The sequence below is a fragment of the Trichosurus vulpecula genome, chromosome 3 (genome assembly GCF_011100635.1).
Source record: "Trichosurus vulpecula isolate mTriVul1 chromosome 3, mTriVul1.pri, whole genome shotgun sequence".
NCBI lineage: Eukaryota > Metazoa > Chordata > Mammalia > Diprotodontia > Phalangeridae > Trichosurus > Trichosurus vulpecula.
The window spans coordinates 209,037,668-209,059,477 of NC_050575.1; the positions used below are offsets into that span (position 1 = coordinate 209,037,668).

Below are 21,810 nucleotides of genomic sequence, written 5' to 3' on the forward strand. Positions count from 1 at the left end.
CTTAAGGAGAAAAAATGGATATTCAATGAAATACAGGACTTTTAAGCAATGGGAGACCCTGGCCCTTTCAGACTAAGGCCTTTTCATGTACTCATCTAAAGTGAGGTGATGCCCATTCAGTGAATAGGCCTCGTTAAGAAGTGAGTCAAGGGATGGCCCCTTTAATTAGAAAAAAAGAAGAAAAAAATCAAGCTGGGAGGCGAAGACCTCCGGGCTGTTCACCAAATGGGCATCACCTCACTCTAAGTGAGTACATAAAAAGGCCTTAGCCTAAAAGGTCCAGAGTCTCCCATTGCATCCTGGGTCACCTCCAGTCATCCTGATGAATATCTGGTCACTAGATCCAGATGGCTCTGGAGGAGAAAGTGAAGCTGGTGACCTTGCACAGCCCTCCCTCACTCAAATCAAAGTCAACTGCAAGTTATGTTATCATTTCTCTGATGTCATGGTGCTTTTCAAAAACGAAGGACAAACACAACCTGGACTTTTAAGCATTCCTAATGAAAAGACCAGAGCTGAACAGAAAATCTGACTTTCAAATACAAGACTCAAGAAAAGGATAAAAAGGTAAACAGGAAAGAGAAATCATAAGGATTTCATAATGTTAAACTGTTTATATTCCTACATGAGAAAATGATATTTATAACTCTTAAAAGCTTTCTCATTATTAGAGCAGTTAGAAGGCATAGACAGAGGGAAATGACTGATTTGTCAAAACAACATTATCAATAAAAGTTTTTTTTAAGCCATCACAGCAACCTGATAAGGACATAGAAATTATACTGGGTTTTCAAAGGCAATGCTGGCAAAAAAAATAAGCTGCAGAAGGCACAATGAAGCTTTTACAAAGAAGGAGAAGAAATTGCATCAAGAGCAAGAAGAAGGAAGACAGGGAACAGACTGCTGAATCTGACCTTTCAAGAAAATATTAATGGAGTTGCTATGCAAGTAGAAGCAGAAAGATTGCAAGGGGCTACGAAGCCAGTGGATAGGGATTACATTCAAGGAAAAAAAGTAAGCCATTCTTAGAAGAAATAAAAGTGAAAACATGGGAAAAAAACTGGTACCTTAAGAGGGTATCAGAGTCAAAAGAAGTCTTTTTTCAAGACCTAACTACTTAGTGTTTAATAATAATGGCCCCCATCTTCCCTTCCTCCCTCCTTCCCTCTTTCCTTCCCTTTTTCCTTCTTTTTCTCCCTCCCTCCTCCCCTTCTTCCCTCCTCCTCTCCCTTTCTCCTCTCCCTCTGTCCACACAAGGAATCATACCCTTACCTGCAGGTGCTCTACCCAAAGGAATATAAATTTTGATCATTGAAACTTCACAAGATATGTTAGGGTTTACAGACTAGATTTCTCTTTTAGGACAATGCCTTAAACCCAAATAGCTCTGGCTCTCATTAATGGGCCAACAGGTCCCAGCCCAAGCCTCATTTGGTCATTGTTGGGACTCTAATGGCTCAAAGTGAGTATAAATAGCAGTTGTTTCTGTTTTAGCCAGAAACCCAGAAGGTCTTCCTCTCCCAAATTTTTTTTTTTGGACTAGGTAAAAGAGGCCATTCTTTGCCTCATTTTTTCTTACCTAGCCTTAATCACTGAATGGGTGTTGCCTCAGACAAACCGAGACATGGGAAAGACCTTAGCTTAAAAAAGCCAAGGTCTCCTACTGCATCCTGGGCCATCTCCAGGCACCCTGATCTATATCTTGCCACTGGACCCAAATGGCTCCAGAGGAGAGAGTAAGGCTTGGTGACTTTGCACAGCCCTGACTCACTTAAATCCATTCACTTTCAGGCCATGACGTTACCTTCCCGATGTCATGGTCCTCTTCAAAAATGAAGGACAAACAACAATAATGCCCCCTCCAATTTTTGCCTAGTACAAACCTCATTTTGAGAAGCCTGTTTGACATTTCACCATCTAACACTCCTCCTCTTCTTTCTCTTTTCTCCTCCTCCTCCTCAACACTCAAAGGAATCTGTTATCCCATAGATTCAGGACTCCCTTCCAATGATAAAGATTATATAACACAACCATGACTGCCCACCTACCTAACCCATATGATTCTTATCCATGTTTCTCCAAAGATTCGTCACAGGTGGTCTAATATGTTAAAGGACTTCCTCTCTATAAGTATCAGTGAAACACTCTACCATTTCTCATCCATCATTCTTGCCACATGACCAGCAGTTCTTCTCTTCTTGTTATACAATTCCTTGATAATGCCCTTTACTCTTGTTCTTCTTTGGAGTTCCTCATTGGTTATTTGTTGCAGCCTGAACACCTATTACGTACCTCTTCACTACCCTCCACAGGATACTCATCATTGGTTCTGTGAATGCAATGGCATCTCACTTCCACCTAGCAATATTAGTAAAATGTTAGAATTGAAAAGAGAGGTCTTTACTTTCATGAAAAGTCTGGCATAAGCAAAAGTGCAATTTCCTAAAAGCAATCCAAGTAGGCTCTCCTCCCTTTCAAGTTCATTGTCCAACTTTACTATCTGTCCAGATATACATACTATTGGACAAACTCTATATGGTATCCACCTAAATTCATATTGCAATTCCAGCAAAAGTTTTATCCACTTTGCTGCTCCTATGTAGATGTATATGCCCTATTCCTAAGAGTGATTTCTGATCATTTCCAAAAGGCTCTTTAGTGTTCTAGAACTTGAAGCAATCAACACAACATTGTCCTCAAACAGAAATTTACAGAAGACCTCATCATTCACAGGAACTCTCTCCCTCTTGGGACTCTTCATTGAATCTCCTATATCACAGTAGCAAACAACTTTGGCAAGCACATATCTCCCTTTTTTATTCCTCATCTGATGTTTATAAGAAATTTTAAAAGGTTATTTCTGTTGTTATAACTCTTTGCTCAACTTAGTGCTATTTCTACTTCCCTGTAGGTACATACAGGACTGTGACGTTAGAATACAACTATAGTGGTTCTACTATCCTTGATGGAGAAAACAGTTTGTTATAATAATGTTTACTATTTTCTTTTCTTCTGTTTGATGTTCTCCTTCCATTTTTGTCCTTAAATGCCCTGAAGATGACTTCTTGGTTGTATTGCCAAACTTTCTTTAAACTGGTTTTACCCTCCACTGTTTCTCCCTGTTTTATGAGATTATGCTGTTCATAATCGCCCATCACCCTTTTCAAAATGAGTTTATATCCTAACCCAGTGTTGCCTTTGGCAGCTGTTTCTCTCTGTTTAACAAGTAAATCATATGTTTGCTGACTAAAGTGCTTTCTGAGCTCTTTGGGATTCCTGGTTATAGCAATTATATTACACTGATTAAATTTCTGCATAAAAGAACTATGATTGCTGTCAACATAACTTGTCAATTATAATATTAGCTTAAATAGTTCAGGATTGAGTTTTCAATTATACATATCTTTCCCTTATTATTATTTTATATTATAAATTTTGATATAAGCTCTAGCAAATCAGTGATTTGGCGGGGCACAGATGACTGATTCAGAAATAACTACCCCCCCCCCAATTATTAGTCTTTTCCAGTCTGTTAAAATATAGTCAATTTCATTCTTTCTGATATTATTTGATGGTTGCTAAGTCTAGACCCTACCAATTTTTTTTAAAAGTGTTCATGACATAGAAGCACAAGGCTTTATAATCTACAACTCTTTGGCATCTCTCTCATTTCTTTCTCCTGACCCAAACTTTCCTGTATACTTTTCCCTATTTTCATCTTTTCCAAGCTTTGCATTGAAGTCACCACCAATCATCAGAGTGTATGCTGATCTGAAGGGTTTCATCAAGTTCTTCAAAGAATTTCTTTCCAACTTCTTCCTCTACCATCCATGTTACAGAAGATGAAATTATTTTCATAGTGTTTTTCTTTTTGCAAATACTTATCACTAAAAATGAAATATATGATGACCAAATATTTCTTGTTGATTTGGGGTATACAAAAATTACAATCTACCAACTCCTTTCTTTGCTTCTCCAGAAAGTACCTGTAAGTCATCCTCTTCATTTTCCTGCAACTTCTGTCTTTCTTTCTTCTGGTTTCCTTTTTAGTAAGACCGTTAAGATTGATTTGAACAGACCTCCAGACATATGTCCACTTGTTAATCGCTGGATGATGATCTCATATTTAGAGTATTAAATCCAAATTCAAGTTTATAGATGATCTAAATCAAGCAGGCTAGACTGGTAAACAGCAAAGCTCCTTTTTAAAAAAAAAAACCCTTTTTTCATTTTAAACTTAAACACTGAAAAAATATTTCCACATATACTGCAGAACAAAAAGGGATTGTATGAGACCCTTAATTTCCATTTCCTATCATTTCCTTTTTTTGCTAGTCTACGCTTCCTTCTGTGCACCTCTCTATATCCTCATCTTTTCCTAGTTTTGTTATGTCATCAAGTGTCAGAGTGTATGCTGATTTGAAGTTTTATTCAATCCTGAATTATTTAAATAATTATTGTAATTAACAGAAATTATATTGACATCAATTATAATCTATTCTCTTCTGTACATTTTTAAATGCTTCAATGGCCTTTTTATTTTTATATAACTATTACTAATCCCTCCTTCCCCTCCAGCTCTCACCATCAATTTAAAAAAAAAGAGAGAAAAGAAAGAAACTAACAAACAGTATAGTCAACCAAAATAAACCCACATAATAGCCATGTCCAAAAATGTATGTCTTTTTCTGTACCTTGAGACCATCACCTCTCTGTCAGAAAGTGTATACCCTGCTTCATTACAGGTTTTAAGCTTTTCAAAGTTGCTTTTCTCTACAATGTTGCTGTCCCTGTATAAATTGTTCTGGTTCTCACTGTACTCTGCACCAGTTCAAACAAGTCTTCTCCAATTCTCTGAACTCATCCCTTTTGTCATTTTTTATGGCACAATAATATTGTATTGCATTCCTATAACAACAATTTGTTCAGTCATTCCTCAATTGATGGACACCACTGTAGCTTCTAGTTCCTTTATTTTTTTGCCTTTTAATCCCCTTCAGAAGTTTAATCCCCTTTAAAGTTTGTTTTGCATGTGGCAATTCCCTCTCCAGTATTATCTTCCCTCCTAACTATATCTATATCACTTTGTTTCCCTGCTTTGTTTGATGAATTCCTACACTAAACTGTGTGTCTATGTGAGATTTCAACCCTGTTTTGCCCATTTCAGATAAGAGTTTCACCTAATACTTGTTCCTTCCATCCTTTCCTCCATGTTGACATACTCTTCTCATGTCCCCCAATTATGAAAATGGCAAGTTCCAACCCCTATTTTCTCCTTTCTACACTAGTTGTATTCCTTTCATAGTCCCTTATATCCTTTCTCTAACCCTCAGAACACAACCAATCTACCTAGATGCCCTGGTTTTTTTAATCACTCAAAATTCTTTGAAAACATTGAAGTTCTGTTTCATTTTCCTTATTATAATGTTAACATTATATCATCATACAATCCTTTACAACTGCTCAAATAAATTTACCTAAGTTTCTCCTGACTCGTTTTTGCATTTCAAAGTTCCAACTCAACTCTGGACATTCCATCAGAAATGTTTCAAAGTCCTCTAGTATACTAAAAATCCATTTCCCCCCTTCTACCCCTCCCCACCCCATACTCAGCTGTGGGGTAAGTTATTTTTGGTTTTAAGCCTCTGTCTCTTGCTTTTCAGAATATTGTATTATAAGATCTCCTCTGATTTTTGGTAGAAGCTTCCAGGTCATGTGTAATTCTGACTAACATTCCTTGGTATTTGAATTTCTATGTGGATGTGGATGTGGATGTGTGTAAACAGATATGTGAGAGAGGGAGGGAAGCAGAGTGGTAGGGAAGGGGAGAGAGAGAATGTGTATGTATAGATATAGGTACATATACAAATATGTATATATTTACATATTCACAAATGTGTATTTATTGATTTACATGTATACATACACAATTATGTATATGTGTACATACAGATATAGATAAATGTGTATATGTATACATGTACAAAATATGCAAGTACTAGATTTTGGCTATGATGTTTTGCTTTTGGGGATCCATTTCAAAAAATGATCAATGGATTCTACCTCCACTTTGCCCTCTAGTTCTAATAGATCTGGAAAGTCTTCATTTATGAATTCTTAAAATACAGTGTCTAGGCTTTTTTTTAATCATGGTTTTCAGAGAGTCTAGTAATTCCTAAATTATCTCTCCATTTGTTTTTAGATGTTTTTAATATCAGATATTTTATATTTTTTCAAGTCTTCTGATTTTGTTTTAATATTTCTTGCTATCTTACAGAGTCACTGATTTCTGTTTGGTCTATTGTAGCTTTCAAAGAGTCTTTTACTTGGGTAAGATTTCTTACTTTCTCTTCTAAGTTAATTATTCTCCTTCCAATTATTTCCTCAAGAGCTTTTATTTCGTTGTTTTTTTTTTTAATCTCTTGCTTTATATCTCCTAGTTATTCATGTAGCCACGGAAAATCCATTTTTTTTTTCTTTTGAGTCTCTGCTTGCAATTTTTTATACTGGCCAGTCTTTCCATTCCCCAGCCTCAGTTCCCGAATTAGAGCTCTGTAGAAGGTCAGGATCGGCTCCCTTGCTCCATTTTGGGTAAAGAAGTTGCCCTATTTCATCTCAATCTGGGTCCTCTGTGTTCCTGCACTGATCTCCATCTTCCTAGGGTTAGGCTCCCCCACACCTTTAAAGGTTCAGAATTCTAGATTTTTTTACAGCCCTCTACAACATCTCAGAAGTGTGTCAAGCACCTGGGAGCCCCTGGGGTATCCTAGTCTGACTGATGCCACACTATTCATTGCTGCTGTCCGCCCCCCACACCCAGGGCTTTCAAGGTCTCCACACAGAGGTTTTCTATTCTTGCTGCCTCTGAACAGAACACTACAGGCTACAAGTGGCTCTAGCCTGTATCTTATTGTGCTGGGAGGCTGCTGGCTTATTTGCACTAGCTTTGCTAGTGGCCTTCTTTCCTACTGCTCATAGACTTTTCACTTTTTTTGTAGTTCTGGAATAGAAGTCACTATAATTTCTCATTGGATTCTTGATCATTATTCAATCTTATGTAAATTTCTGGGGTTTGCCAGAGTAGATATGTGAAAGATGGGCATGCCTTTAGTAAAGCACTTCTCTTGGCCAGAAGTCCAAAGATCCTTCAATGACCCCAATCTTCCCATGGAAACAAAGACTCATACTTTTAATATTAACAGTAAGTGGCAGAGCCAGCTTCAAACTCAGATGCTGGCACTCTAAAACCAATATGACTTTCACTAAAATGTACATCCTCCCACACCATACAACTTCTCTTCATTTATGTTTTTGTTTTCTAATTTTTTTCAATTATAAGTATAGCAACCGTTTCAATAAATACAAATTGTCATTGGTCAATACTTCCACCATACTTGAATGGAACCCCAAGAGTTTGGACAGATAGATAGTATTACTTGGAATTGGAGGAAACGGAAGGAAAAGTGTAGGAGTAGATAAGTCCATAGGCAACAAAATGAACAATAAAAGAAGGTTATGTTCCTACATAAGAAAAAGATAGGTTTATAGGATCAGAATCAAGCAGCTTCAAGGTTCAGAATAGAGAATGAGGTCTTAATGAATTTAAGAAAAATTAGAAACGCCTATCATAAGGTTGAAGACTGTTTTATGAGTGAAGGGACTTAGATACTCAATTTCTTTAATGTCCATGAAGGCAGCCTTAAGCCTAATAAGAATGCATCTAGCCTCTACAAATCTAGCACTTTATATTAAAAGATGCCCCACCATTGATTTGACTAGTATTGACAGCATTTTCCTATCAGAGTGCAAATGAATCAAAAGGAAAAAATACAGGCATTTCAAGGTTTTAATCCACCCCTTAACAAGGTCAGGGTAAAGTATTTCCCAAGGTTTTGGACTCTGGAGGCTACATGAAGCAGGATCTGACAATAGGCCAGGGTACTAGCTTAGTAGCACTGGCTTGCAACCTCTAATAGTATCCTGTGGATGTCTCTATCAGGAAATCACAATAACAAATCCTTAGAAAGTTCTTTTTAGGAGTACTTTCCCCCAACCCCCACCACTGTTCCTTTCACAGGTAGAATTAGTCAACTGATACACTATATGAATGCAGAGTGTGATGAACATGCTTGTCATTTATGGCCTTACTGAATAACTACAGGAAAAGAAAACACCTGGCTACAGTCTGCAGTGTATCTGAGAGCTATTTCAGTCACATAGAGATCTTACCCAAAAGGTGCTAGCAGTGAAAAAGATTGTAGTCCAGGTTCCTGGTATTGAAAAATGGAAAAACCCACTAAATAGCTATTCTGTGAACATAACTAACAATAAGGTTCACCCAAGCTTATTCATGAGAACATGCTAAGAAGCAGGTGCAAGGAATTGAGCAACTTCACTAATTCAGACAATGATATGGGTCTAGGAGCTGAGGCAAAAGCAGAATAAATGATTAGCATGTCCATGAGCAGCAAAAGCCACAAAGTGTGACTGTGCAGAAGTAACTATTAAACTGAAGGATTCATAATAATCCTAATCAAAGCACAGGGAGCCAGCCCTAGGATAATGCTAGGACAGCATTTAAACAACCAAACAGCCCACGAAAGGCTAGGTAGCATTACATATTATTTTATAGTTTGATGAAAGAAGAGAAAACGGGAAAATACAAGACTTGATGGAGACCAAATAGTTGACTTCAAGTATTTAAAAGGCTATCTTGAAGAGGGACTAGTTCCATTTGGCCCCAGAGGACAGAGACAAAAGCAATGGAAGGAAATTCCAGAGACAAATTTCAGCTTCCTATAAGGAAAAAATTCCTAACAGTTAAGGCTACCTAAAAGTGAAATGGGTTGCCCAAGATGTAGTAGATTTCTCCCTCACTGGAGGTCTTTAAGCAAGAACTGAATGATCATTTTTGGTTGGAGAGGGGATTCTTGTTTCTATTAAATGGCCTCTGTGGTCCCTTCCAATTTTAGGATTCTGTGATGGTATTACAGAAAAGCATATAAAGATAGTACATCCTGTGAGTTCCATAAATACCAGGGCCATGTCCTAAATACCACATTTATCCAATTAATCAACACACATTTACTGATCATCTATTATGTGCAGGCACTTGGTATACAAAAAGGAAAAGAAAACTATCACTGCCCTCAAGGAGTTTACATTCTTTAGGAAGAAACTTGTACAACATATACAGAAATAGGTATATACCAAATAAGTATATACCAAATATATACAAAACAAATGCAAGGGTTTTGGGAGAAGGCAATAGCAGTTGGAGGGGTAGGTAAAATAAAGAAAGGCCTTAGGTAGGTAGTGATATTTGAGTTGAGACTTGAAAGAAGCTAGAAATACCACGATTTCTTTAGTCATTCCCCAAAGGTCATATAATTTATTCCGAGGTCTTTGTTATTTTTTTTTCATTTTCATCGATTTGTTTTTATACCATCTTCATTTCCCAGTATATATCTCTTCCCATTTATATTTAGAGAGCAACCCCTTATAACAAAGAAGAAAAAAAGCAATTCAACAAAACTAACCTACATGTTAACCAAGTCCAACATTACATGCAGTGTTTGAGACCCATAGTTTCCTGCCTCTACAAAGAAAGGAAGGAGGTTCTTTTTTTTTGTTTTCTTTTGTTTGATTTTGTTGGTTTTTTTTTTGCAGGGGGGAAGGCAGGGCAATTGGGGTTAAGTCACTTGCCCAAGGTCACACAGCTAGTAAGTGTGTCAAGTGTCTGAGGCCGGACTTGAACTCAGCTCCTCCTGACTTCAGGGCCAGTACTCTACTCATTGCGCCACCTACCTGCCCCAAGGTTCTTTTTCATATCCCTTCTTTGGGGTCAGGCTTGGTCATTATAACTGCAGTGTTCAATTTTATTTCTTTTTTGTTGTTGTTTTTCCCAATCACATTGCTGAAGTCCCTGTTATATTGTTTCCTGCTTTCTGTTTACCTCACTTTGCTTCCACTTGGATAAGTCTTCAATTGATCTGCCCATTACACCATGTTTCTTTGTATTCTTCATACCCTTCATTTTTTACAGCCCAGTATTACTCCATTATATTCAGGTACCACAGTCTGTTCAGCTATTACCCAAGGGTTATCTTCTCTGTTCCCAAACATTTGCTACTACAATTTCAGAACACGTGGAATTTTATCATTGATCTCTTGGAGTATTACCTGAGATCTCTCATTCAAAGAATATAAGCATTTTAGCTACTTTCTTAAAACATTTCCAAACAGTTTTCAAGAATAGTTGGACCAATTCATAGTTCCATCAATCATGTATTAGTGTGCCAGTTGGAAACCACAATTCTCAGAAGCAAAGGCAAGGAAGAAGTGCATTCCAGGCATGGAAGAAAGCCTGTACTGAGGCACAGAGATGGAGTGTCATGTGTGAGGAACACCAAGAAACACAGTACAAGTGGTCATAGAGTTCAGGAAGATAGGTTAGGGACAGAATGTGAAAAGCTTTAAATGTCAAGCAGAAAAATCTGTATTGATTATAGAGTCAACAAGAAATCACTGGAGCTTAGTGAGCAGGGGACTGACATACTATACTCAAAGAATATTATTTTGATGGTAGTTGGAGTGGGCAAGAGAGAGACTTAAAGCAGATTAATAAGGAGAATACTACAAATATAGGCCACACCATTGGTAAGAAAAAATATACATATATATGTAGTCTACAAAATTAATAACAAGGCCGCTCTCCAAGAATGACAGATTTAAATGTGGAAGGGTCATTAAACATCATTTGGTCTGACTCATTTTAAAGAAACTGAAGCCTAGATTAAGTGACTTGCCCAAATTTATACAAATAGCAAGTAGCAGAGCTAGGATCTCTGTCAAGTAAAAGGAAAAAGTATGACCTACATGCAGGCCCCAAACAATCTCATTATATTATCCCTAGAACCTGGCAATGCTTTGTACTAGTCAGCACTTTAAGAAGGGTTAAAGTAGGCACTGTAATATTTGAGTTGAATTAAATTAACATGATACCATAGAGCACTATTAAAAACATTTAGGCTTACCTCTTTTTTTTCTTTTCCAGGGCTAAGAAACATTTTTCACTCACTTTAAATCTTTTCTTAGAATTAAAAACCCAATTCTTGGGAATTTCTAGCCTTGTCAATATGGAAACCCCTCAGACCAAGCAGGGGTATGCTGAAGCCATTTCAAAAAGGCTCTCCAGCTCACTGTTAATGGGAGCATTTACAACTTGAAAATCGACAAATACAAATCAGGGCTTGGTTTACTGCATTGTTGATTATCTAGACTTAAGAAAGTGATGGGAAAATGTTAATAATGCAGATTGAACTTAATAGTGTCTGCTTACCTTTTTTTTCCCAGTGATCCAGTTGTTACTGGTACTCTTGGCACTCCTGCACCCAGCCCTCATGACAAGACTGACAGTTTTTCTCCTATTTCTCTTTAACTGAATAGTGGGTAGCCTGGGTTCTTTATGTTATTAGCCAGGACTCTGCTCTAACTACTATTTCTGATAAAAAAAAATACCTTCCTAATCAAAGGACAGTTCTAAAATCACCCTCCCCTACTGGAATCCATGATTACTTCCATCATGTTCCTTTCTTCCCAAAAACAGGAGAGAGGATAAATATACATGGTGGTTAAATTTATTCTCATTTTTTAATTCTGGTCACTCTGTCTTTTTTAGGGCTCTCTTGACAATAAATTATTCTTTCTCAGCAGGTGTGCTCAGAATAGCTAAAGATTGTCCTTTCACAGAACAGCCTATCAAAATACCTTAAGATTGTTGTGCATAATACTTGCTATACTAGTAACCTTTGCCAGATTTGTTTTCCAACCTGTTTCAGGTTTTTTCAACAAATGAACTCTTCCCCCATTCCCAACATCTTAAATACATTTTAAGAAATAGTGTTTAACAGTTATTTCTGGTGTCCTCAAAATCTACCATCAACCTACTTGGTTTAATATTAACTCAAAAGGAAGACAAGAAGAATATGTATTCCTGTACATCACTTTTCTACATTGCCTCTTTTCCTAAGAGTTTTTTCACTCCAAATACTAACTAGGTCTGACGCAGCACCTTATACCATTCGAAGAACCCAAAGGGTACTTAATAGCTAGCTAATAGCTAACATTCATTTACTACTGACTATGTACCAGGCACTGTGCTAGGGACTTAATCATTATCTCATTTGATGCTCACAACACCCTTGGAAGGTAAGTACTATTATTATCCCCATTTTACATAAGAGGGAACTGAGGCAAATAGAGGTTAAGTCACTTGCCCAGGGATATACAGATACTTACTAGTGGTGTTTTACCTAGAAAATGACAGGGCTGAATTAGAAGAATGCTAAAGTCCTGTCTAGCTCTAAATCTAAGACCTTTCTTCAGAAATGGAATTAAAGAAAGAAGCGGTGATTTGTGATTTCAAATACAGAGATAAATGTTCCTCTTACTGGTTTAGTCCCCATTCCACCACATTCTACCCACCATACTCCAGCCCACCCCATTCCACCGCCTCACTTTCTCTACCCTGGGGAGGGTGGGGGATCTTCTTCTACCTGCAGACTGAGACTGATCTTCAAATTCAACTGTGACACTTGTTCCTGATTAAAATGCAGATGCCACTCAAAGACAATAACACTTTAAGGGGTTTGTCAATCATTCATACCTTAGTGTGAATTAAGGATCTGAGAATTCTTTTGACCCCAGATGTGCTGAAGAAAAAGTATAACGCTACCTGGAAGATGAAGGGAGTGGAAAGTAAAAGGAGCCATAGGAAATGGAGAGCATATGGAACAATATCCCCATTCCTTAATTTATATTTCAACAATGGGCTAACTCTGCTTTGCTTAGTTAACATGAAGACATTTCAGTCGCAAGTAAAAAAAAAATGTATCTGGATAATAACTAAAGCAGCTGACTAAAGGGGAAAAAAATTAAAAACAGAAAGTTCTGTAGTGTTTATCCCCATTTCCTTTATGAGAGATAATTTTTGCTTATGATAATATTTTGGAAAAATGATCCTACTTGTGTATTTCTATATTTGATCTTGATCCAACAGTAAGGTAGGAATATAAGAGTAAAACCTTTTTTAAGTAGTCTGGAGGAAAGGAAAACACATAAAATCACTCACTCTCTTCTCTCTCTCTCTCTGCAAATCAATCTTCATTTCATTTTCTTTTTACCATAATAACTAAGACTCTTTTTATTTCAAAAACAATGCTGCTCAGTAAAGAGCATAACACTTCCTATTTCTGAGTCCTCACTATCTTACAGTAATTTATTAGAGAGTGGAAATTTTACTTTGACCTGATCACAGTCAAAGAAACACTCATCACAGAATAACATAATTTTGAAGTCCAAAGGGACCACGCAAGTCACCTAGTCCAAAAAACACCAAGTTCCTCTCTCTCCTCGTTTTACTGATGGGCAACCTGAAGCAGGATATCAGATTTTTTTCCAGATAAGCTCCAAATGATCTTGTATCATAAACAAATCAGAGAAACAAGGAAGAAATTACCCATCAGAACTACAAATGGGAGAAAAGTTCATGACCAAACAAGGGATAGAGAGGATCACAAAAGACAAAATAAACAATTTTGATTACATAAAATTAAAAAGCTATAACACCACAAAAAATCCAATGTACCTAAGATTAGAAGGGAAACACTTAACTGGGAAAAATCTTTGTAGTGAGTTTCTCTGATAAAGGTCCCATTTCCAAAATACATAAAGAACTGATTCAAATTTGTAATAATAAGAGCCACTTGCCAATTGATAAATGGTCAAAGCATATGAACAGGCAGTTGTCAAGGGAAGAAATCTAAGTTTTGCATGTCCATATGAAGAAAAAGTCCCAAATCATTAATGATTAGTAAAGAACTTGAAAATTAAAGCAACTCTGAGGTTCTACGTCACATCCATCAAGTTGGTAAAGTTGACAAAAAAAAAAAAAGGAAAATGACAAATGTTGGCAGGAACCAGGCACACTGATACACTGTTGGTTAAACTATAAATTGGTCTAGTTATTCTGAAAATCATGGAACCATACCCAAAAAGTTACTAATTTTGCATAGCCTTTGGCCCATAGATACCACTGCTAGACCTATACTCCAAAGAGATCAAAGAAAGAGGAAAAGCTCCTATTATGTTAAAAAAAAAAAGTATATATAGTACTTTTGTAAATAACAGTGACTCTTATTGTATTAGCAAAGAACTGGAAAATAAGATGGTGTGTGTTCATTGGGGAATTATGGTATATAAGTGTAATGGAATACTATTGTTCTATAAGAAGTGATTAAAGAGACAATTTCAGAGAAACCTGGTAAGATGTGTATGAATTAATGAAGAGTGAAGTGAGCAGAATGAGGAGAATAATTTATACTATAGCATCGACAATGTAAAAACAAACAATTTTGAGAAACTAAAGAACTCTGATCAACACAATGATCCAGTATGATTTGAAAGGACCAATGATGAAAAATTCTACCCATCTCTGACAGAGAGGTATTAGACTAATATACAAATTAAGATACACATTTTTGGACATTGCCAAAATTGACATTTTGTTTGCTTGACTATATTTCTTACAGGATTTTGTTTTTCCTTTTTTTGTCAAGGATAGGGGAAGGGAGTTGGGGAGATACAAAGAAAAAATAAATAAATGCTTGACTATTAAAAAAAAGAAATGGCATATTTTAAAATGGATATTCTCTTGCCTGTGTAATACAAACGTTAATGTGTATAACAGATCACAAAATACTGAATTTTGCCCAAGGAAAAAACCAATCTTGCCTCACCAAAGCATCCCTCAAGATCAACAAGTATCTTATATAGTTCGCTTGAATAAAGAGAACAATTTTATATGTCATTATCTTCTTGTAAAAAAAGAAATATGATTTCAAAGAATACATAATGCTACTGCAGTAAAATCAAATGAAGAAAACATTTAATTCGCCCTAGTTTTTGAGAATTCAAAGCTGAGAAAGTTATTAATGGGAAGTTACTAACTGGTATATACAAGGGTAACAATGAAGAGTTAAAGCTCTCAATTCACCATCATCCAGTGCTAAACTTCATTTAGCCCTAGGACATTCCTTCCAAGCTATGGGATGTTCAGGGAGGACCAGCCCCTCTGGGAGGGATCGATAATCCCTTTTCAGGGCTGTTTTCCACTTTTGGTGTCTAGCTGGCACTCAACTCTCACCTATGGCTTGAAGAATGCACAGCATTGCACAGCAGCCACAACCTTGGGAAAAATGTCTCAGCAGATGGGCTAAGCTAGATTGAGGGTAACTGACAGGCCTCAAGCCAGTAGGTAAGTTGGGGAGAAGGGTGGGGTTCCTACCCTAAGCATGTGAAGATTCCCCCAGCAGAATGGGTGGATGAGAACAATGTTCCAACAGCCATGAAGGCAGCTGAAGCAGGAACTGTGGAGCACTTAGAACTAGGTCAGATATCAAAGATGCCAAGGTCATCTATTGCATCCTGGGTCACTGCCAGATATCCAGACTTTTGTCTTGACGCTGGACTTCAATGACTCTAGAAAACAATGAGGTTGACCACTTTGAACAACTCTGCCTCACTTAAATCCAATTCATGAATGAGCCAAGACATTACCCCATGATGTCATTCATGTTCAAAACAAAGGACAAACTTCTTCAACCCTCAGTTTAGAAGGTATAAATAAATCACTATTAAGTTTGTTTAAAAATTGCTGTGTTTGGGTGTTTTGATCTGAAATAAAAGACTTGGTACCTTTAAGAACTGTCCCTGGAAAAAAGCTGCAAAAGATTAGCAAGGGCCAAGTAATAAAATGGAGATAAGATCCTAGATCGAATAAACACTAAAAAAAGTCTCTCACCAGAAGGGAAAGTTAGAGCAAGGGTTATTCCTTTAAAAGGAAGGTGTTAAGAAATCAATTAAAGGCATGATAAGTAAACAGGAGCAAGACTGAACAAACTAAGTGCAACTGAGAAGGGGGGAGGGGTTGATTAAACTCTGATGACATAAAGTTCAATGAAAAGGGTACTTATACATAGGTGGTATTTTGAACCTGACTTTGACTTGCATATTATGTTTCTAAGTAGAAATTAGAAATCAAAATACTAGCTGCTAATTTAAGTAAAATTTTTGTAGATAACGAACACAAGTAGGTCATGTGCCATGTATCTGCAGCTCAGTTATCTGTATTTCTGCAAAATCAAAGCTCTGAATTTGGAATACTTCAATTAATCTGTGATCTCATCAATAAGGCTATTACTTACAATGATGGTAAATCATGCCTCCCCTCTCATCCTGTGCAACTATCTTCTTTACATCTACCCATTATGCTGGAAGCCTTTCTGTAGATCTCGTTACACTGTGTGGAGTATCAATGTAGCACTGTGGTTCATTAGTTACCCCTTACTCTCAATCATTTCACATCATAAATTTCTCTGACATCTTTTCCATCCTCTGAACCCTCAAACCAATAAATAGGCTGTGAATAGTAAATATCATATGTGCTCAAAGGTATTTGTGTGCATACTGTTTTTGTGTGTTGAAGAGAGCACCAAAGAACTGAGAGGAGACCTGGGTTCTTCTTGTAGTGATTCCACTTTATGATTAACTTTTCTGCAACTTAATTTCCTTACCTTTACCTTCTAAAATCAGGAGATTGAGCTAGATATTTTCTAAAGTCCTTTCACAGTTTGTGACTACTACCTGGTGCAACTACTAACAAGGTACAGTGCCTAAGAAAAATTATTTTCAGTGATCTTATCAACTCCCATTGATTCAATAGTCATCTCTACGCAGATGATTCCCAATTCTACACATATAGTTCTCATGTCTCCCCTAAGTTCCAGTCCCACATCTTCGTCTACCTGATGGAGATTTTTATCTGAATGTTCCACAGGCATCTCAATCTCAACATGTCCAGAACAGAGCTGATTATCTTTCCTCCAAACTTCCCTAATTCTGTCAAGGGCACCACCATTCTTCCATTCGCTCAGGTTCCCAACCTAAAAGTCATCCTCAACTCTTCACTCTCCTCCCTCCCCCACCCCAATCCAATCAATTGTCAGGTCTTGTTCTCCCTCCTTACTTCTGACTCTTGAAACTTCCCCCACTTCCTTTCAAGATTCAACTCAACTGTTCCCTCCTTCAAGTGGCCCCTCCTAACTCCCCCAGTGGTTAGTTTGTTACTTTCCCCTAACCCCAACATTTTGCATCTATGTTGTATTTATTTATCAATAAGTATACTGTAACCTCACACCTAGTTAATGTAATCCCTTGAAGTAATTCATTTTTGCAATTATATTCCCCTGCCCACCTGGCACATAGTAGGCATATATTAAATGCTGGCTAAGTTGACATCTAAAGCTCCTTTACCCGCAGGAACTGTGTTTCTCAGGAGCAGCAGCACACACATAACAGAAAATTTTCACTCCCTGTGGAAGCAGTATATATTAAATGTCTAGAATTTACCAACCATGTTTAGAACAGTTAACGAGAATACGCTGCCAGCATCTATTCCCCAAGTAAATTTCATGAGAACTATTTAAAATATGCAATTTAATAGCACAGAAGCACAAACAGTAGGGTTTATTACTATCATTGTTTATGCCTTTCTTTGTATCCCAAGATCTATTGTTTTTTTGCCTTTCTTTGTATCGCCAGTGCTTAGCACAGTGCTTGGCATGTGGTATGTGTTTTACTTAAATAAATGTTCGCAGACTGAGGAACTACTCTGATCTTTTGAAATCTGTCAGTATTATCTAGAGTACACTATACTCTAAAGGCCAATTCCACCTATGGGTACTAAGAATTCTCTCAGAACTCATAAAAGGTCAAGTTTTAATTTGGCAGACAAAGTAACCCAACAGGCAGTGCAACCCAATGCAACTCAAACAACAGCCTGGAACTTGAGACCCCAAAACTCAACTAAGAAACAGAACAAGTAGAAGAATCCCAATCTTCACAATCCACCAACAGTAAAAACATATAACTTTTCTATCATAGATGTCATGATAAAACTGAAAGGGCACGGGTCTTTAAGAAAAAGTACCTATATACTCCAACTACATGAAACTAGCACATTACTTGTTGGAAGGAAAGACCAGATCATTCTAAGAATTTAAAGAAACAAACTCCTTTGATACAGCTTACAGATAATCACTTGAAAGTGTCATGATGCAAACAGGAAAACAGTATATCCCATAGTAGTAACCACTGTTTTGAAATGTTCGCAGTGTGTTAGACCTGTGTTGACGTGGCTGGAATTACACTCCATGTAGAAAGTCCATGTGTCCACCTTAACCTGGGGTGGTGATTCTGCACCACTCACCCTAAATAAAGGGTAACCAATTGAGCAGTTAAATCCTGGCTCTTGTTTCTTACCAACTTGTTAAGTATTGAATTTGAGATCTTCCAAGATAGCCCAAAACTGCACTCAGCTATTCATTTGACCCTTGTGCTTTTCTCCCACAAACAAATCATTTAAGCTCCAAATGTTCAGATAAAGTAAAGGAGCAAAGGCGTTCAGCAGGCTAAAACTAAGTTATGAATGAAAAAGCTCACTGCCACTTTATTGTTCATCTTTAAGTATGTTTCTTGTCTCTCCAAAGGGACTACTATCCCTTCAAGAGGCCTTTAACAATGCCCACCTAGCACTGTGTGCCTTATGCCTACAGGAGGCATTCAGTAAATATTGTTAATGATCATGCCTGAGGGCCCGATTCCAAGGCCAGAGTAAGGAACTTAACAATGAGGCATACACCTGATCTCTAACCCCAGAGCTATTTTCCTTTTCGGGGCTCAGAACTCTGGGTCACTCTAACTGCAAGTCTCTTGTTTTCTCTGAAGACTCGATGACCGATAACCACTTCCTCTGCCAGGGCCTGCCTCCTTCACCTGCCCTCTGCCAGGACCTGCCCCATTCACCCCTTCAGCACTTGCTGCAGATTGTCTTCTTTCAAAGCTGCTTCCTCCAGGCTACATCAGCCCGGCTCATCACCGCTCCCGGACCGAATGCGCCACGGAGTCCCTGGCGCCGCCGCGTTCTCGAGTGGCGAAGAGCAGCTGCAAATCTGGCACGCGGTGGGCAGGATAGATGGAGAGGGTGGGAAAGGGAGGGACCCTCCCCTTTCTGGAGGCTGAGCATATATTGCAGTCTGCCCTCGGATCGCTCCCCCTCCAGCCCCATAGTCAGCTCTGCTCAGCGACTCGGCAGCTGCACCGGGCACCCGAGGTCCTGCCTTTCTGGCATGGCACGCCGCAGTTAGTACCGGCCCGGTCCCGGCCCCGCACGCTCTCCCGGGGCACCGCTGGGCACCCCTCCCCCTCGGGCCCCGGTGCAGACCCGGGGTCCCCGGCACTAATAGCAGCCCCTCTCCCGCGCGGCGCTGAGCCCGCCCGCTGGGGGCCGGTCCAGGCGGGCTCCGGGGTCCGCTAGCTCCTGGACCGGAGCTCGCGCCCGCAGGGACCCCAGCAGGCTGCCAGGCTACCGGGCTGCCTTCCCTCGCGGGCGCAGCAGGCTGCCCTCACCCCACTCTATCGGCCTCCTCCGCCGCCGCCGCCCCCCTGTAGTACTCACTTCCCGGGGTTGGGGGCCTGGGGTCTCCGGCGGCAGCGGCTGCAGCAACGGGAGCCTCCTCCTCCTCCACCTCTTCTTCCTCCTCCTCTGTCCGCTGCCCGCGGCGGCGGCAGCAGCAGCACCGCCCGCTCAGGCCCCGGAGCCACCCCCGCGCCTGAACGTGAGCAGCCGCCCGGCTAGCGCCGCTTTCCCTAGCCCCGAGCGCGCACCCGAGCGGGAGGAGGGGGAAGGGTGTTGGGGGGATGGAGGCTCGCAGCAGGGAGGGGGTGACGACCGCGCGCGCGGCTCACCGCCTCGCCCGCGCGAGAACAGGCACGGGGCGGGGGCGGGGCCTCGCGCGCGGAGATTGACTACGGTTCGTTCGAGCCCTTCCCCCTTCGATCCCTGCCGCGCTCGGCCTGCTGCGGGACGTCCCGGGGGTCCGAGAGCTGGGGGCCCCCGGAGAAGTTTCTCCTCAGGCGATTCTCCAGGCCCTTAGAACAAAAAATGCCACCTGGAAGCGGTACATCCTTGCGGATACCAGCCCCTTGCTAGTGGGAGCTCAAGACAGCCTGCCCCAAAGGTGGGAGGAGAATTTCATCCCGTGAAGAGGCTTATTTCTACCTGTCCTGTCGAAGAGGGGGCGGAGAGGTCTCGTGGATGGATCCCAAGACTTGCGTTTACTGTGTCCTGGGCCAGTCACTTAACCACCCTAACCCTCAGTTTCCTCACCTGTGAAGTAGGACTAACTACCCACCTCCCTAGTTGGTTGTGAGGAGCTAATAATGGCTTTTGTGAAGCCACCGTGCTATTATAGAAATGTCATTACTGTTGGAAGGATGGTACATCCCTGTGCCTCAGGTCATTTTTATCTTCACGTGGACTGGAAGAGGTGACTTTTTCGGATAATTGAAGCTTAATTCCTTTAAAACACACTAGGTGGTGGTTTTAAAATATACATATTATTTGTTGTGTTATAACCATATAAATACGAGACAATGTGGCTCAGCCTTCAAGCCATGGAAGACCAGCATTCAAGCGGCTATATGACCCAGGGCAAGTAACTTCATCTCTCAGTGTACTAGGCCACTCTCTTAAAAGAGATTATAAGTTACTGAGGAGATACAGAACTGAATTGATAAGAGGGAATTTTCTCACCCAGGGTGTTTTCCTTATGCCTGTGAAATCACAGGTCTAGTTTGCCTCTCTATATACTTTTATATTCATGAAACTTCCCTCACCTTTATGCTCCAGCTAGAGCACGCCCCCTTTAGACTATGCATAAAATTGAGCTGAATTCCCCTGGACACTTTTAGTGGGCCACTTAGGCTCTGGTTTAGCATGGAGGAAATCTGGGTTCAGGGATCATCTAACAATACTTTGGTCCCACTGGTGGCAGCAACAAGAGACTTGTGCTTCCAAAGAGAATTGACTACTGAGCCAGAAAGAGCCACCCCCTCAACAAACCTTAAAAGAAGTAACTGCCCTCTGGAGCACTGCTTTTCCAGTTTGCCAAGAATGGCATGTTATGTGAGGCTTTTCTCTTCTCACAAGAGAAAAAGGGGTACATTCCTGCCCCCAACTTCTCATAGTCTCTTGTTTCATTGAAGTTAGAGCATGTGTTTGTCTAATGGAGCCTGGTGAGAATCTCAAGGCCTTGGCTGCCTCTTTTGCAAAAAGTTCATTGCTTTAGCATTGGACCAAACAGTAATCCTGAAATGGACATTTCCAGGTTTGGAGGCATCCTCATGAGTCTGACAGGTCAAGAGATCTTGCATCTCATAGTTGAAGCTGATGAGAAGCAGGAGTTTTCTGTAACTCTTTCTCAGAGAAGGTGATCACCGACAGGAGTCAAAACTCAAGCCCTGGCTTGTTTTACTAGAGAACTGTACCTTTAAGAAACTGTTCAAAGAGGGCAGAGCCAAGGTGAAAATTAAATGATTGTTTAGCAGTTCCACAAACTGTTTCATGGTTTAATGTTTTCAGTACCAACCTCCTGAGAGAGTAGAATAGGAGTTATGAGTTACTGTATCATATTTTAATGAGTTACTATAGCATCTTAAGTCTTTGACCTGTACCTTTATGAGTTTTGTATTTTGAGCATAAATGGCTGTCCTCTAACTAAGCAACATTGTACATTTAGTAGCTGTCTGATCCCTTTTGGAGAGACTGTACACATGAGCCAAGCCTAAGCTTTAACTGATTTTCCTGAGGTTTCTGGCATAGGCACATAACAAGTAAAAAACTACAACTTT

The 21,810-nt window shown here is 39.6% G+C and overlaps 1 protein-coding gene across 7 annotated transcripts in view; it reads right to left on the bottom strand.

The window, feature by feature from the left end:
• Nucleotides 1-19,862, bottom strand: part of DTNB (dystrobrevin beta) — a 351,017-nt gene extending 331,155 nt beyond the window's left edge. For 4 of the 7 annotated variants that reach the window (XM_036750794.1, XM_036750792.1, XM_036750791.1 and 1 more), the window contains exon 1: nucleotides 19,577-19,647. The gene's annotated coding sequence lies outside the window, so the exon portion shown is untranslated. Of the gene's footprint in view, nucleotides 1-19,576 lie in introns of all 7 variants that reach the window. The other 3 variants (XM_036750795.1, XM_036750793.1, XM_036750796.1) reach the window with 3 other exon arrangements.
• Nucleotides 19,863-21,810: the final 1,948 nt, after the last annotated feature.